Raw genomic sequence first — 14,142 nt, 5'->3', positions numbered from 1 at the left:
TTAAACAAACATGGCCTTAGACACGACCAGTCATACAGAAAATTCATTTCTAATATTTAATACCTTCCTTTGATAACTAGGTACCCCGAATCTAAGAGGCTAGGTTTTTCATTTTCTTTTAAATTTGAAGGAGATTTATTTGGAGCAAACAAGAATTCCATAATTTGCCTAAACTTAAAGAGCGAATTTCGCCAACGTAAGGTAGCGATTAGATGCATAAATCAATCAGGAAGGGATTCAATGAATAAATAATTAATTGGCATAATACAGTGTTAACATATCAGGGGAAGAAAAAATATGGTGAGGAACCCAATCCTTTGCATAAAGGTCAAGGGAGAGACAATAATGTTCTGAATACTATTATAAGGGACCACCAGCCATGCATAGAAATATTTTCAGCCTGAAACTTTGGATATTGAAGAAGTTTTTTTTTAAATACTGCATTTTGGGGCACCTGGGTGGCTCAGTTGGTTGGGTGTCCAACTTCAGCTCAGGTCATGATCTTGTGGTCACGAGTTCGAGCCCCGCGTCAGGCTCTGTGCTGACAGCTCAGAGCCTGGAGCCTGTTTCAGATTCTGTGTATCCCCCTCTCTGACCCTCCCCCGTTCATGCTCTGTTTCTCTCTGTCTCAGAAATAAATAAACATTAAAAAAAAAATAATAAAAAATACTGCATTTGGACGTCACTGTGAATATTTGTCTTTAATATTTTTAGAAATACAACGCATGCACTAAATAAAGCAAGTTAGGCTAATATTTGACAAATCAAATCTTTGTTGAAGTTACAGTCTACAAATCTTTATTGATTTTCACAGAATTTTTATAAGCTATAGCTTCTTGCTGCAATAATCATCCTCTAGTTAATAACACAAGTGTTAGGCAAGTAGACTTGGTTTACTTAGTGGCTGTTCATTTATTTTCCATTCAAGCAATTTTCTTCAGCTGTCACGCTGACATCTAAATTTGGTAGTTCATCATGAAAGATAACATTGTTGTCCAGGGCTTCTCTTCCAATTATTTAGGACCTCTAAAGGAACAGAGCATACGGAGTGATGAGATTCTTAGTGTTTAAAGAAGCTGTTTTTATTTTGCTCAGTCTGTTCAGTAGAAACCATGGTCAACACCTTGTCTTTCAAAACACATGAAATCTTCTGAGTTATTTGGCATCAGTTCTGTAACACATTCCACCCTTCTATGCTGAGTTAAGCATACCAAGAGAAAATCTGTTGCCCTGAAGCCTCCTTTTAAATTTTGACTTAGTTCATTTTTGTAGAGTTAAGTTTTTCTTGAACCATCAGTCTGACATCTAAATTTGGTAATTCATCGTAAAAGATAACGTTGTTGTCCAGTAGCTTCACTTCCAGTTATTTAAGACCTCCAAAAGAACAGAACAGATGAGTTGGTATTCTTGGTGTTTAAAAAATCAGTGCTTATGTTGTTGAGTATCATTTGTAGAAACCATGTTTAATTCCTTTTATTGTAGTCATATCACCTTTAGGTTCTATTGATTCCCCATTTTAAAATGGAAGAATTAACTGTTAAAGGGGATTTGATTTCTGTCATAGTTTCATATGCTCTTTTTTTTTCTTCCTTGCTCTCTTCTAGTGTATTTTTATTTCCTTCATCTTTTCTTTTTGCTCCTGTTTCAGAGAATCTGTATTTTCTTGTGATTTCATGGAGACTTGAGTGTCCATAGTTTTTAACTAAACTGTGAAGGATTTTTTTTCCTGGTATTTATTCATTTGCCTTTTTTTTTTTTAATCACATTGATTCACTGCTTTGTTTTTAGCCTCTAAAACAGGGCTAAGTTTTGTTGAATGGTAGTATGGGGCGGGGGGTAGGAAACACAAGGAAGGAGGACTGAGGAACCAGTTGGCTTCCTTCTCACTTCCTCTCATTACCTATCTTTGTCAGCACACATGTGCCTGTAGCTGTCTCTACTCCCAGTGGCAGTGAACTGCTGATGTCACAGGGGTTCCCAGTAATGGTATTATTTACTTCTCTTCAGCTGACCAAAGTGAACAGTTAAGAGTTTTTGTTATCTACTTTTCCCTATCATGTTGTTGAACTTGTAACCTGTTCTATGCAAAAAGATGAGCCTGTGTGTTCCCTGACTCAGACATGCTTCCCCAGTTCAGTGACTCCCATGTAATTTGTCCTGACACCCAGCTCTTCCCATCTGAGCATGTTGGTTCCTGGGGTTGTGTGACTTACCTTTGATGGGCTCAGACTGCACTGCCCATTACCCACAGAGCTGCCTCTAACCTAGTGGCTTTGTCCTTTACCTGGTCTAATTTTCTGTGCAATTGGAAGCACTTCTTCATAGGTTGGTTACTTCCTAGTTTTATTGAGATTTTTTTCCTCATTCTTTTTATTTTTAAGAAACTGTTGGCTGGGAACCTGGATGGCTCAGTTGGTTGAACATCTGGCTCTTGATCTCAGTTCAAGTCACAAGGTCTGTGGGATCAAGCCCATGTCAGGCTCTGTGCTGACAGCATGGAGCTTGCTTGAGATTCTCTCTCTCCCTCTTTCTCTGCCCCTCTTCCCTTCTAAAAATAAATAAACTTAAAAAAATAATAAAACCGCAATTGCTTATGAGGAAAAAATGGGAGGAAAGTATAATCATCCTACCATCTTTCACCAGAACATTCAAGTTTTTTTTTCTTTTTTTGCAATGCCAAATTGTCGTTTAAATTAGTCTAGTAAATTAATTTAAAATAAATGCAACACCTGTAAATAGGTTTCTCTACTGATCTATAAATATATGTTGAAATCTCCCTTTGTGACAGAAAAATATCACTTGAGTTGTGTTTGCAAGACAGTGACCTAAAAAAACTTGTTAAAATGTATCAGTTGCTCTCATTGGGTTTTAACTTGTCCTAATATATGTTAACATCTTGATGGTTTAGACAGAAAGCACCATTTAAAGTAAGACTGAAGAAAGAGAGTAGAATTTTATGGTAATACCCACGCCTAAAATATCCCCTGGTTACAGTGCATCATTAAAAAATCATTCTGTGGCTAACATTAACAACTCAGGCAACAACAGATGTTGGCGAGGATGTGAAGAAAGAGGATCTCTTTTGCATTGTTGGTGGAAATGCAAACTGGTGCCAGCACTCTGGAAAACAGTATAGAGGTTCCTCAAAAAATTAAAAATATAACTACCCTATGACCCAGCAATTGCACTGCTAGGTATTTATCCAAGGGATACAGGTATGCTATTATGAAGGGGCACATGCACCCCAATGTTTATAGCAGCACTATCAACAATAGCCAAAGTATGGAAAGAGCCCAAATGTCCATTGATGGATGAATGGATAAAGAAGATGTGGTATATATATATACAATGGAATATTACTCAGCAATAAAAAAGAATGGAATCTTGCCATTTGTAACTACATGGATGGAACTAGAGAGTATTATGCTAATCGAAATTAGTCAGTCAGAGACAGACAAATATCATATGACTTAACTCATATGAGGACTTTAAGACACAAAACAGATGAACCTAAGGGAAGCAAAAATAATATAAAAACAGGGAGGGGGACAAAACATAAGAGACTCTTTAAGTATGGAGAACACAGGGTTACTGGAGGGGTTGTGGGAGGGGGGATGGGCTAAATGGGTAAAGGGCACTAAGGCATCTACTCCTGAAATCATTGTTGCACTAAATGCTAACTAACTTGGATGTAAGTTTAAATAAAATAAAATAAAATAAAATAAAATAAAATAAAATAAAATAAAATAAAATAAAATAAAATAAAATAAAAATTTAAAACACACACAAAAAAATCATTCTGAGTGGCCATTGGAATGGTGGGGATGAAAGAGAGGAATGAAACAATTATCATTAGTTTTTCTTTCACTGAATCTTGCTTAGAGTCCCATGTAGATGGGCAAATAAAATTTCTCAGCCCCAATTCTCCTTGTCTGGTGAGAGATAATAGAGACTATATATTGGTCTCTGCCCCTGGTTCCTAGCACAGAGGTCCTAAAACTCTTGTCATTTCATAAGTGTTAAGAGCACTAGGAGTATCTCTTTTTCTAATATTGGTCTTTGATTTCTATTACTGACATCAAAGTCCTGAAACTCTTATACTTTCCTAGGTGAGTAAGAGTGTTTTGTTGTTGTTGTGGTGGTGGTTGTTGTTGTTGTTGTTGTTATTCTAACAAAGTGACTCTGGGTGGGCTCCTGAATGGCTCCTGGAGAAGGGCTAGTCACCAGAAAGACCAAGCCTTGGTTAGAAGCTTGGAACTTTCAGTTGCCTCCTCCCCCATTCTCCTAAGGAGGGAGAAGAGCTGAAAATGAAGTTCATGACTGATCACACCTCTGTGATGAAGCCTCCATAAAAACTTGGGTTCTTGGGACTTCAGGGTTCAGAAAACTTCTAGGTTGGTGAATATATGGAGGTACTAGAGAGTAGCCCAGCCAGAGAAGATATGGAAGCTGTGGGCCCTTCCCACATACCTCACCCTTATATCTCTTCTATCTGGATGTTCATCCATATCATACCCTTAAATAAACTGCCAAATGAAGTAAATGTTCCCCTGAGTTCCATGAGCCCCTCTAGCAAATTAATAGAACCCGAGAGGGAGTAGGGAACCTTTGACTTCTAACCAGTTGGTCAGAAGTACAGATGACATTCTGGGCTTGCAACTAGCATCTGACATAGGGGGAGGCAGTCTTGCAGGACTGATACTCTGTTTGGATAGATAATGTCAGAATTTAATTAATTTATAGGACCCCCAGCTGGTGCTGCAGACAATTGCTTGGTGTGGAGAAAAACCTCCACATGATTGGTGACCAGAAATGAAGAGTTTTATGTGAGTAGTAAAGGAGACACCCCTAAGGCTAAAGACCCATAGGAGGGAAGAACTGGGTTTTCCCTTTACAGATGGAGGACTGAAGTTTTTCAGTTACATCTGGTGATAAAAATATCTTCCTTCCCTGTGGTATGGGGAGGGGACTTTTCACATGGGACTTTTCTGACCTCTTTCAGGGAAGAAGGGCAAAGAGTGGAGGACCTTCCTCAGTCACCTTTTTGCTTCTGCTATTTTCCCAGACTACTTCATTTTAAGATATTTACCAAGTTGCCAAATTTTGGGGTAGGGTGTGCTGAACCCCATCATTGTAAATGAGGGAAGTTCTTAATCATCATGCAGGTTGGATGGACTTTTTTTCTTTTTCTTTTTTCTTTTGTTTTGTTTTCTTTCTTTTCTTTTCTTTTCTTTTCTTTTCTTTTCTTTTTTTTTTTTTTTTTTAAGATTTTACCTCTTGTATGTCCAAATAACAAAATTTGAAATCTGGAGAAATTTAAGGGACAAACTTTTAGGTTTCTTCTCTTAAATTGGACCTTTCCCACTCCTTAAGGCTTAGCATTAAACTCCACTTTGGCAGAACCTCTGATTCCCACATGCTAAGAGTTATTTTTCAAAACACTTACATTAATTCAAATTTGCAGTTTTAAGAAGTTCACTAATTCAAACCTCATTAGGAAACTCAAGAACTGGTTGATAGAACAGCAGGTTTTTGGCAGGTATACATAGAGCATATTTCTTTAAAGGGGAAAAAAAAAAAATATATATATATATACACATTCGATTTTCCCCGGTTATAAATTAAGATAAGTTTATATATTTATGACTATATAGGAAATACAGTGAAGTTAAAAAAATTTAAAAAATTAGAATCACCCATAATTCCATTGTGCAGATATAATTATTATTATTTTGGTAGATATATTTTTAGTGATTTAAAAATGAAAATATGTAAATACATAGACACAATCATGTTTAAATACAAAGCTGGGAGAGAACACATACCATATTATATCTGCTTTTATATTCAATTTAAGTGGACGTTTTTATGGTTTAATAAATATTTTATTTTAAAAAATTATTTAACATTTATTTATTATTGAGAGACAGACACAGAGTGTGAACAGGGTTGGGGCAGAGAGAAAGGAAGACACAGAATCTGAAGCAGGCTCCAGGCTCTGAGCTGTCAGCACAGAGCCCCACACAGGGCTTGAACCCACAAACCGTGAGATCATGACCCGAGCTGAAGTCGGGCACTTAACCGACTGAGCCCCCCAGGCACCCCAGGTTTAATAAGTATTTTAAAAGGGGATTTTAAAATTAAAACTCAAATTTAAGGGCTAGACATAATTTGCACTGAAATGCACCTTGGCAGCTTCTGCAAGGAGAGGGCCAAGATCATTGACCTCAGGAGAAGCTACCTTCGGCCCCATGAAGAGGGCTCAAGGATCTCAGCATTTCCCTCATTTACTAAAACACTCGGGGCTGAAAATGACCTAACTCCTTGGAACCAGCAACTGAATCAGATGAATGATGGGTAAGAAAGGGCATTTACACTAGAACTTTGAAACATCTGGATTGTAATAAAACTCAAGTCCTTCCTGAAACTTAAATCCAGAGGCACCTAAATTCTTAGGGCTAAGATGTCAACTATATTCTTTTCCTCCCTGGTATAATCACTATTATGTTTTGACTCCGAAGTCAGCCAAATAGAATTTGCTTCAAAGGAAAAAAATACGGTCATTTGTCATCCTTATTTTCAATTTAATCATGATCTCCTCCATTATTGGCAGCTGGATATAATTACCATATTTCATATCTCTCTCTTTTGAAAACAGAAGTAAATATATTCGAAGAAAACGGAATGAAAACAATAATATATCACTTTATTGAGAGATAAAAGCAAAAAGGAAACTGAAATGATTTGCACATCCATATTGCTAGACACAGGGAGAGAGCAATACAAGCCGTATCTCATTCTCAGCCCAGCATTATGTTCATTAGATTGTGCTGACAAGAAAAATAGAGTGAAAGTTTCTTAGGAAAAGCAAGTGGTTCCCAGTACAAGATGAGAAAAGAAGGAGCATGAAGGGGGAGGGAATCTGGTAAGAATAAGTAGTATAAGTAGAAAATGGAAGTCAATGTAAAGAAATTGAGAAGGAGAAATGAAGGTGAGGAGAGCAGAGGGAGTATGGAGGATAGTGTGAATATTCAATAACTTTCTGGTCCAGAGGAGAAAATCAAGAGCTAGAGGGTAAGGTGATAGAAAATTTCATTCTTTTCTGTGTTTTATTTTATTTTATTTTTTGATGTTTATTTATTTTTGAGAAAGAGAGAGACAGAGAGCACCAGCAGGGCAGGGGTAGGGAGAGAGGGAGACGGAGAATCTGCACTGTCAGCCCAGAGCCTGGATGCAGGGCTCAAACTCACAAACCATGAGATCATGACCTGAGTTGACGTCAAGAGTCAGATGCTTCACCGACTGAGCCACCCAGGTGCCTCTCTTTTCTGCATTTTAGATAAACAGAATGTTTCTTTAGAGTGTCTGTGGTGCATAGCAAATTCAAATATGTTATTTAAAAAACGTTTTTTAATTGAAGTATAATTAGCACCAGTGTTATATTAGTTTCAGGTGTACAAAATAATGATTCAACAATTCTATACATTGCTCACTGTGCATCACAATAACTATACTCTTACTCTCCTTCACCTATTCTACCCATCCCCCATCCACCTCCCTTCTGGTAACCATCAGTTTGTTCTCTATAGTTAAGAGACTGTTTTTTCTTTTGTCTCTTTTTTTCCTTGTTCATATCCATGCACCTCACTATTAAGTTAGCTAGAGCCATTCATGCTACCCAGCACATGTTTTCCTTTTTTGTAGAGAAAACTACAAATATTTTGCTGGATATCTAGAAGAAATAGTACAGCAAAAGGAAAATAAAGGAGTAGACAGTCTAACACACCTGTGATGACTCTAACAGAATAACAAGTTGCCTTGTCAGCTGAAGTACCAGGAGGACATGTGATCCACATCTGGTGGCCTCTTCATGCATTGCAATAAAATTGCCTACAGTATGATAAGCCTACAATAAATGTTAGTTTCTTTCCTGTTGATACAGTATTAGTTATGATCTTAAAGCAAGATCCTTCCCCTGTCTCTTAGCCTGTTTCATATATAAAGTAAGGAGTTTAGCTTTTCTGAATCTAAAATGCCACAATTACCAAACTAAGTAATTTTTATCTGATAGTCAGAAACCATAAGACGTTACATAGCCTGCTTGGTGTTATTCCCCTGCTCCAGTGTCACCATTTAAAATCCAAGCACGGCATTATTTCTTTAACATAAATATGCAGCAGCATTTACAACATCCCGGCACAAAGCAAACATTGATTATGCACCTATGCTATGCCACGTATTTTGCTAGCAGCTACGTGGCCTAGATAAAAAATCCGGTTGACATAGTTCCTATCTGCAAGGAGCTTTGGGGTTTAAATGAGAGGTGAAACAAAGATAATACGATTCAATTGGAAGACAAAGAGCGAACCGACAGTATTTCACTTGAAGTGCTAAGGTTGTGCTGCAGACATTGTCTGGGTGATATGTGCTATGGGGAGTCAGCAGGAAGGAATCACCTCTTGGGATCTTTGGAACTCAGGCTAATGAACCTTAAGTGAAGGGATTGACTCTCTGAGTCTGTGAGCATAATTATATTCCATAGCCATGGGCTATACCCTGAACTCCCCAGCTATTTTGTAAGATATTGTGTTAATGATGAAGGCAGATACAGAAGGACAAATCCCCGCCACTTCTTAATTCATTGTGTGCTTGTCAGGTTGCTGTTAGGTGGAGTACCAAGGCTAAGGAGGATAATAAGAAAGCTTATATATGGGTCCATAAGGAATTTGTGAGGTTTATGCTTATGAAAATAAAAACCAATTTTATTTAGTTTTCAGTCAGAATTGCCTTGTCTTTTTTCTATTCAAACCCAACTTATCTTTCAAATGCCCACTCCACTGAGAGTTTTCCGTCACATTCGCCTCTGGATCTCTGTCTTTTTAGAATTGACATTATTTAATGTCCATTAAATGAAGTGATCATGCAAAACAGATTTTGAGAACCATAGAGTGCTCTTAAATGTAAATATTATTTATGTGACTATTAGATCTTAACAACTGTTAACTGTCAGTTCACCCTAGATAGGACTGTTCTTTATCTAGTATATAAGCTTTTCTTCTGTTCCTTATAATGTCTCAAATGCTTTGGGCATTAGATAAATATTTCTTGATTAGTTGTTACTATTCAGGTACTAAACTGTATCAAATATAAGTGGCAGTTCAGATAGGAAAACAATCTAACAGGTGCCCTTGCAAAACGCATAAGGACCTTCATCCTTCCAAGGAAGTTAAAGTGTTGATATTCTTATTGTTTTTTTTTTTAATTTATTTAAAATTCTTTTAATGTTTATTTATTTTTGAAAGAGGAAGAGAGACAGAGAGAGAGAGACAGAGCATGAGTTGGGGAGGGGCAGAGAGAAAGGGAGACACAGAATCCAAAGCAGTTTCCAGACTCTGAGCTGTTAGTACAGAGCCCAACGCCGGGTTCCATCTCATGAACTGTGAAACCGGGTTCCATCTCATGACCTGAGCAAAGTTGGATGCTTAACTGACTGAGCCACTCAGGTGCCCCTCTTACTGCTTTTTATTTTCAGTTTTGAAACAATCTAGGACAGGACATAAATGGTCCATTTGAAAATTAAGGCATTATTGTAATTCATGTTCCTTTTTTTATTTGAGGAAATATGTATACTATAAACGTTGTTCTTCTGAGCTTCATATTTTCTTTTTCAAGGACATACTGTATTACTATAGTATTTATATTACTTTATTTAATACTTATAGTATTTCTGAGAAAAGTATGAATATATATATTTTTCTTCCAAATTCAGAAACAGAGACAAGTTGTTTAGCCATTGGCCAGAGACAGACACAAAGTCAGAGACAGGACTAACTTGTATTTATACTTAAGCTGCTCTTTCCTGTCTGTGTTATTCATTTGCTTTTCTGTCTAAACAAAGAAACAACTGATTGTTTTTTGTTTTTTTTTTTCTTTTTTTCCAAACAACCTCATAGAGCACGTTAGGGTCTGAAAAACAGAATAGCAGCAGACCTGTACTAGGGATTGCTTTGGGAGTTCTTTTACGAGACATGATCATAAGGTGTACACAAAGCAAATAATTAATTCCCTAGGTGGCTGTGCTATCTGTATGTTGAGATTAAACTGAGTGTTCCATAACACTCAGAAGATAGGAAATAAGGAAGAATAAGTAATGTTTTCTCTATTCATTTATCCAAGTAATTCTGACATAGGTGAATAGAGTTATGTTCTACTTATGGTTTCTTAAATACCAAACATAGCCTTTTGTGTCTGCCAACTGGAAACCATACATCCTCTGTCACAGTGGACTCACTAATGACATAAAAAGGTCCATTAGGTAAAGCAGTAATGAGGAAAGATAAAAAGATGAGAAGGTAGACAGAATGAGAGGTGACCCCAGTCGTTATTATTGGCAACTAACCTCCTTCTCACTCTATCTCGCTACCACTCCCAACCAAACATCACCTTGGCCATTTGAGAAAAAAAATGTTTTGTTTTTCTTTTTAATTTTTTTTAATGTTTATTTATTTTTGAAGGAGAGAGAGACAGAGCATGAGCCAGGGAGGGGCAGAGAGAGGGAAAGGGAGACACAGAATCTGAGGCAGTCTCCAGCTACCAAGTTGTCAGCACAGAGTCGAATGTGGGGCTCAAACTCATGAGCCATGAGATCATGACCTGACTTGAAGTTGGAGGCTTAACCGACTGAGCCACCCAGGTGCCCCCCCCCAAAAAATGTGGGTTTTTTTGAGGAATTTTAGTCTCAAAGCCCTAATCTTGCTTCTCCCACCTTCCCCGTTCCCCCCCCCCCTGCCCGGTGCCTACTTAATAATGTGGTAACTGTAGGGGTTTATTTCTACTCACTTTTAATTGTATTGAATTAGCACCATCCATTCCAGGAGGGTTCTTAGAAAACGCTTGGAATCAGTGAGTTGAAAATTGGTCCTCAAAACTCTTATCTTTATGTGACCATTTTCCTAGCTTTGACTTGCCCCTCTTGTGCATCTGAAGAAAGTAAGAATAGGCAATGTAAGCCAAAGAAATAATTTCTAAAATGGAATGTTAGCTTCCATGACCCTTAAGGAATATGTCTGTCTGTCTGTTTGTTTGTTGCCTTTAAGTGTGAATGACTGGTGAGGAGGTGTGATGAAAAGATGACCTTTTCTGACCCTGTGTCCTACTATCACCTTTGTTTTTGTCAGGTGAGAACTTGAAACTTTTATGGGAGAAGAATACTGCTCCACATTTTTAAAGGAAATTTCACTAGCAATATTTGAATGCACTGTGTGAAACCACCTTTGAATATATTGTAGCTGTTTTAACTATGGCAGTGGTCCTTCCCTTTGCAATAATTGGTACCTGTAGGGTAGTACAAGTAAGGAAACAGAAACAGGGAGTCTTGTGCATTTTTTCTAGGAACTAATAGCTCATGTTATAATGCAATAGACCTATCCATGGGCTTTATGGTGTGATTTAATGATATTAGTGCTTTTGAATGAAGAGGCTGGCAGCATAGTCACTGGGTTTCATCTTCATGGTAAGCCTTTAGACTAGTTTCTTCCAATGTTGTTCCTATTATATAGAAAGTGGTTTAATTCTTACATAGAAAGTATCTGCTGTTGGGAATGCAACCTGGTGCAGCTACTCTGGAAAATAGTATGGAAGTTCCTCACAAAACTAAAAACAGAACTACCCTATGACCCAGCAATTTCACTACTAGGCATTTATCCATGGGATACAGGTGTGCTGTTTCGAAGGGACACATGCACCCCCATGTTTATAGCAGCACTATCAACAATAGCCAAAGTATGGAAAGAGCTCAAATGTCCATCGGTGGATGAATGGATAAAGATGTGGTATATATATACAATGGAGTATTACTCGGCAATCAAAAAGAATGAAATCTTGCCATTTGCAACTACTTGGATGGAACTAGAGTGTATTATGCTAAAGTGAAATTAGTCAGAGAAAGACAAAAATCATGTGACTTCACTCGTATGAGGACTTTTAAGAGACAAAACTGATGAACATAAGGGAAGGGAAGCAAAAATAATATAAAAACAGGGAGGGGGACAAAACAGAAGAGACTCATAAATATGGAGAACAAACTGCGGGTTACTGGAGGGGTTGTGGGAGGGGGGATGGGCTAAATGGGTAAGGGGCACTAAGGAATCTACTCCTGAAATCATTGTTGCACTATATGCTAACTAACTTGGATGCAAATCTTAAAAAATAAAAAATAAAAAAAAATACTAAACAAACAAAAGAAGTGTAATGACACATTATCTACTATCATTAAAAAAAAAAAAAGAAAGTATCTGCTGTTTTTGGATTCTCTGGACTTGGTAGGTTGAGTTAGCGGGGAAGTTGCTTGTTTCTGGGAATTCAAAATCAGATCAGAGAACGCTTTGTTTTTTCAGTAGTTGTTTTCCTTACCCAGGTCTTTTCTGCCGAACAGCAAATGTATCTCCAGTACGTGACGATCTCGAATCAATGAATTTGCTTTTCCCTGGGATAAATCCCCTAGGAATGAAGGAGCAGTTGTTAGACTTCTTTATATGATATATTAAGCCCATCCATAGTGAATGTTTTGACGAAAAAAAAAAAAAAAAACTGTGTTGAAATTTCCACTGTTTTGTAGATATGGATTAATATGGATTGTAGAATCAGGTAATTTTGGGGACAGCATCTGTCTGGAAATTTAGTTTTCTGTGAACATATTTATAAATATAATAACTGCATTGGTTAGTATAGCTCATTAGTTGCCATAATTCTCCTTTTTCTTCTCCTATTTCTGAAGATCTGGCATCACAGACTTACTTTCACAAATAGTTGGACAAGTTTTTCCTGTTGATGGTATTATTCTGAAGAAAATGGATGTATAGTCTTGATATGAAAATTTGGTCTTATTCCCATTTCTTGTCTCCAAAAAACAGGAGCCTTAGAAGGTAGCTCTTCTCTGAAATGCATCCTCAATGTTCATCCAGACATGTGCTCAGCACATTCAAAATCTATTGAGAAAATTGAAATATAACTGTACTCTAATGTTCTGGGGAAGGTTTTCCATTTTACTATACCACAGGGAAATCATCTTTTTGCTAGAGTACATGACAATGTCCTTCTCGTTGACCTGCTTGCATTGATTTATTATTATTTATGTTCCTTTTCTTTTTATTTTTCTGTTGTTTACCTCTTACTGCTGATGGGAATGCCTATTTCTTATTTGTTTCTCCACCTGATTATAATTTACCTTTTTTCAAAATTAGTGCTTTGTCATTTATCTGTTTTTGGACCTTGCTTTGAAAATGCTTTCTTTTTTAGAAGGAGGGAGTGGCTAGTTTCCTTGGATATGAAATGTTAATGGATTTCTAGAGTCTTAGAAGTTATCTATTCTATTATCTATTCTGTTGGGGGTGTATAGGCATACTCATTCAAGTATGGCTGATTTTCTTCTTTTGTTTTTAATCAGCAGGGATATTTTTCATCTCTTTTCTTTGAAGATAAGATATAAACACAAATCTTATTTTTTAAAAAGTGGTTAAATATATACCTCACTGCCATGTTATCCTTAAGTCATAAATCTGTTAGTTGCTACAGTTGTCCCACTGTATAAGGTTTTACTCATTTCCCATACAAATCATTTTAGTGCATTAGAAGAAATAAAGCAGATTGAAAGCTTCACTCAACAGACTAGGTTCATTAAATCTTAAGGACCCTTATGATATTGAACTTGAGAAAGATGAAAGGAGTAACAAGCCATTGATTTCACAGGATGTCACTTGCTAAATGGTTTCTAAACCAAGAGAGCAACCTTTAGACCAATTCTGGTCTGTGCTGGTCCCAGGCCAAATATCCAATCAATACAGTGAAACAAACTTAAGTTAATGTCTGAGGATGTAGCCCACACCCTAAACAAGCCACACCCTTGAAGGTGTTAAGACTGGTGGGGCTGATGGCCTGGAGGCCTCTGGAAGGTCTGCATGTTCTAACTTCTTAGTGCATGTTACTGCTCTTACTATTCTCTTTATTTATTTTCATCCTTTCTCAATAGGCAAATCATTTAAAATTTTCCTCACCTGTTTTAAGTCTCTTTTTTTTTTTTCATTTCTGTATTTGTTCACAATTTCTGCAATATATAAATACTATTTAATCACAAATTATAACTAA

The 14,142-nt window shown here is 37.0% G+C and overlaps 1 protein-coding gene and 1 long non-coding RNA gene across 22 annotated transcripts in view; one reads left to right on the top strand and one right to left on the bottom strand.

Annotated features, from left to right (window-relative positions):
* Positions 1–14,142, top strand: part of NRXN1 (neurexin 1) — a 1,119,427-nt gene that overhangs the window by 772,754 nt on the left and 332,531 nt on the right. The window lies entirely within an intron of this gene.
* Positions 10,882–12,852, bottom strand: LOC122237318. Its single transcript, XR_006215720.1, has 3 exons — positions 12,796–12,852; positions 12,412–12,498; positions 10,882–10,980 (listed from the first exon to the last, which is right to left on the bottom strand). It is a non-coding gene; the product is annotated as an uncharacterized LOC122237318 (long non-coding RNA).

Source organism: Panthera tigris, chromosome A3, assembly GCF_018350195.1.
Source record: "Panthera tigris isolate Pti1 chromosome A3, P.tigris_Pti1_mat1.1, whole genome shotgun sequence".
Classification (NCBI taxonomy): domain Eukaryota; kingdom Metazoa; phylum Chordata; class Mammalia; order Carnivora; family Felidae; genus Panthera; species Panthera tigris.
The sequence above is the reverse complement of the archived record's forward strand: the minus strand, read 5'-3'. Positions and strand labels throughout refer to the sequence as shown.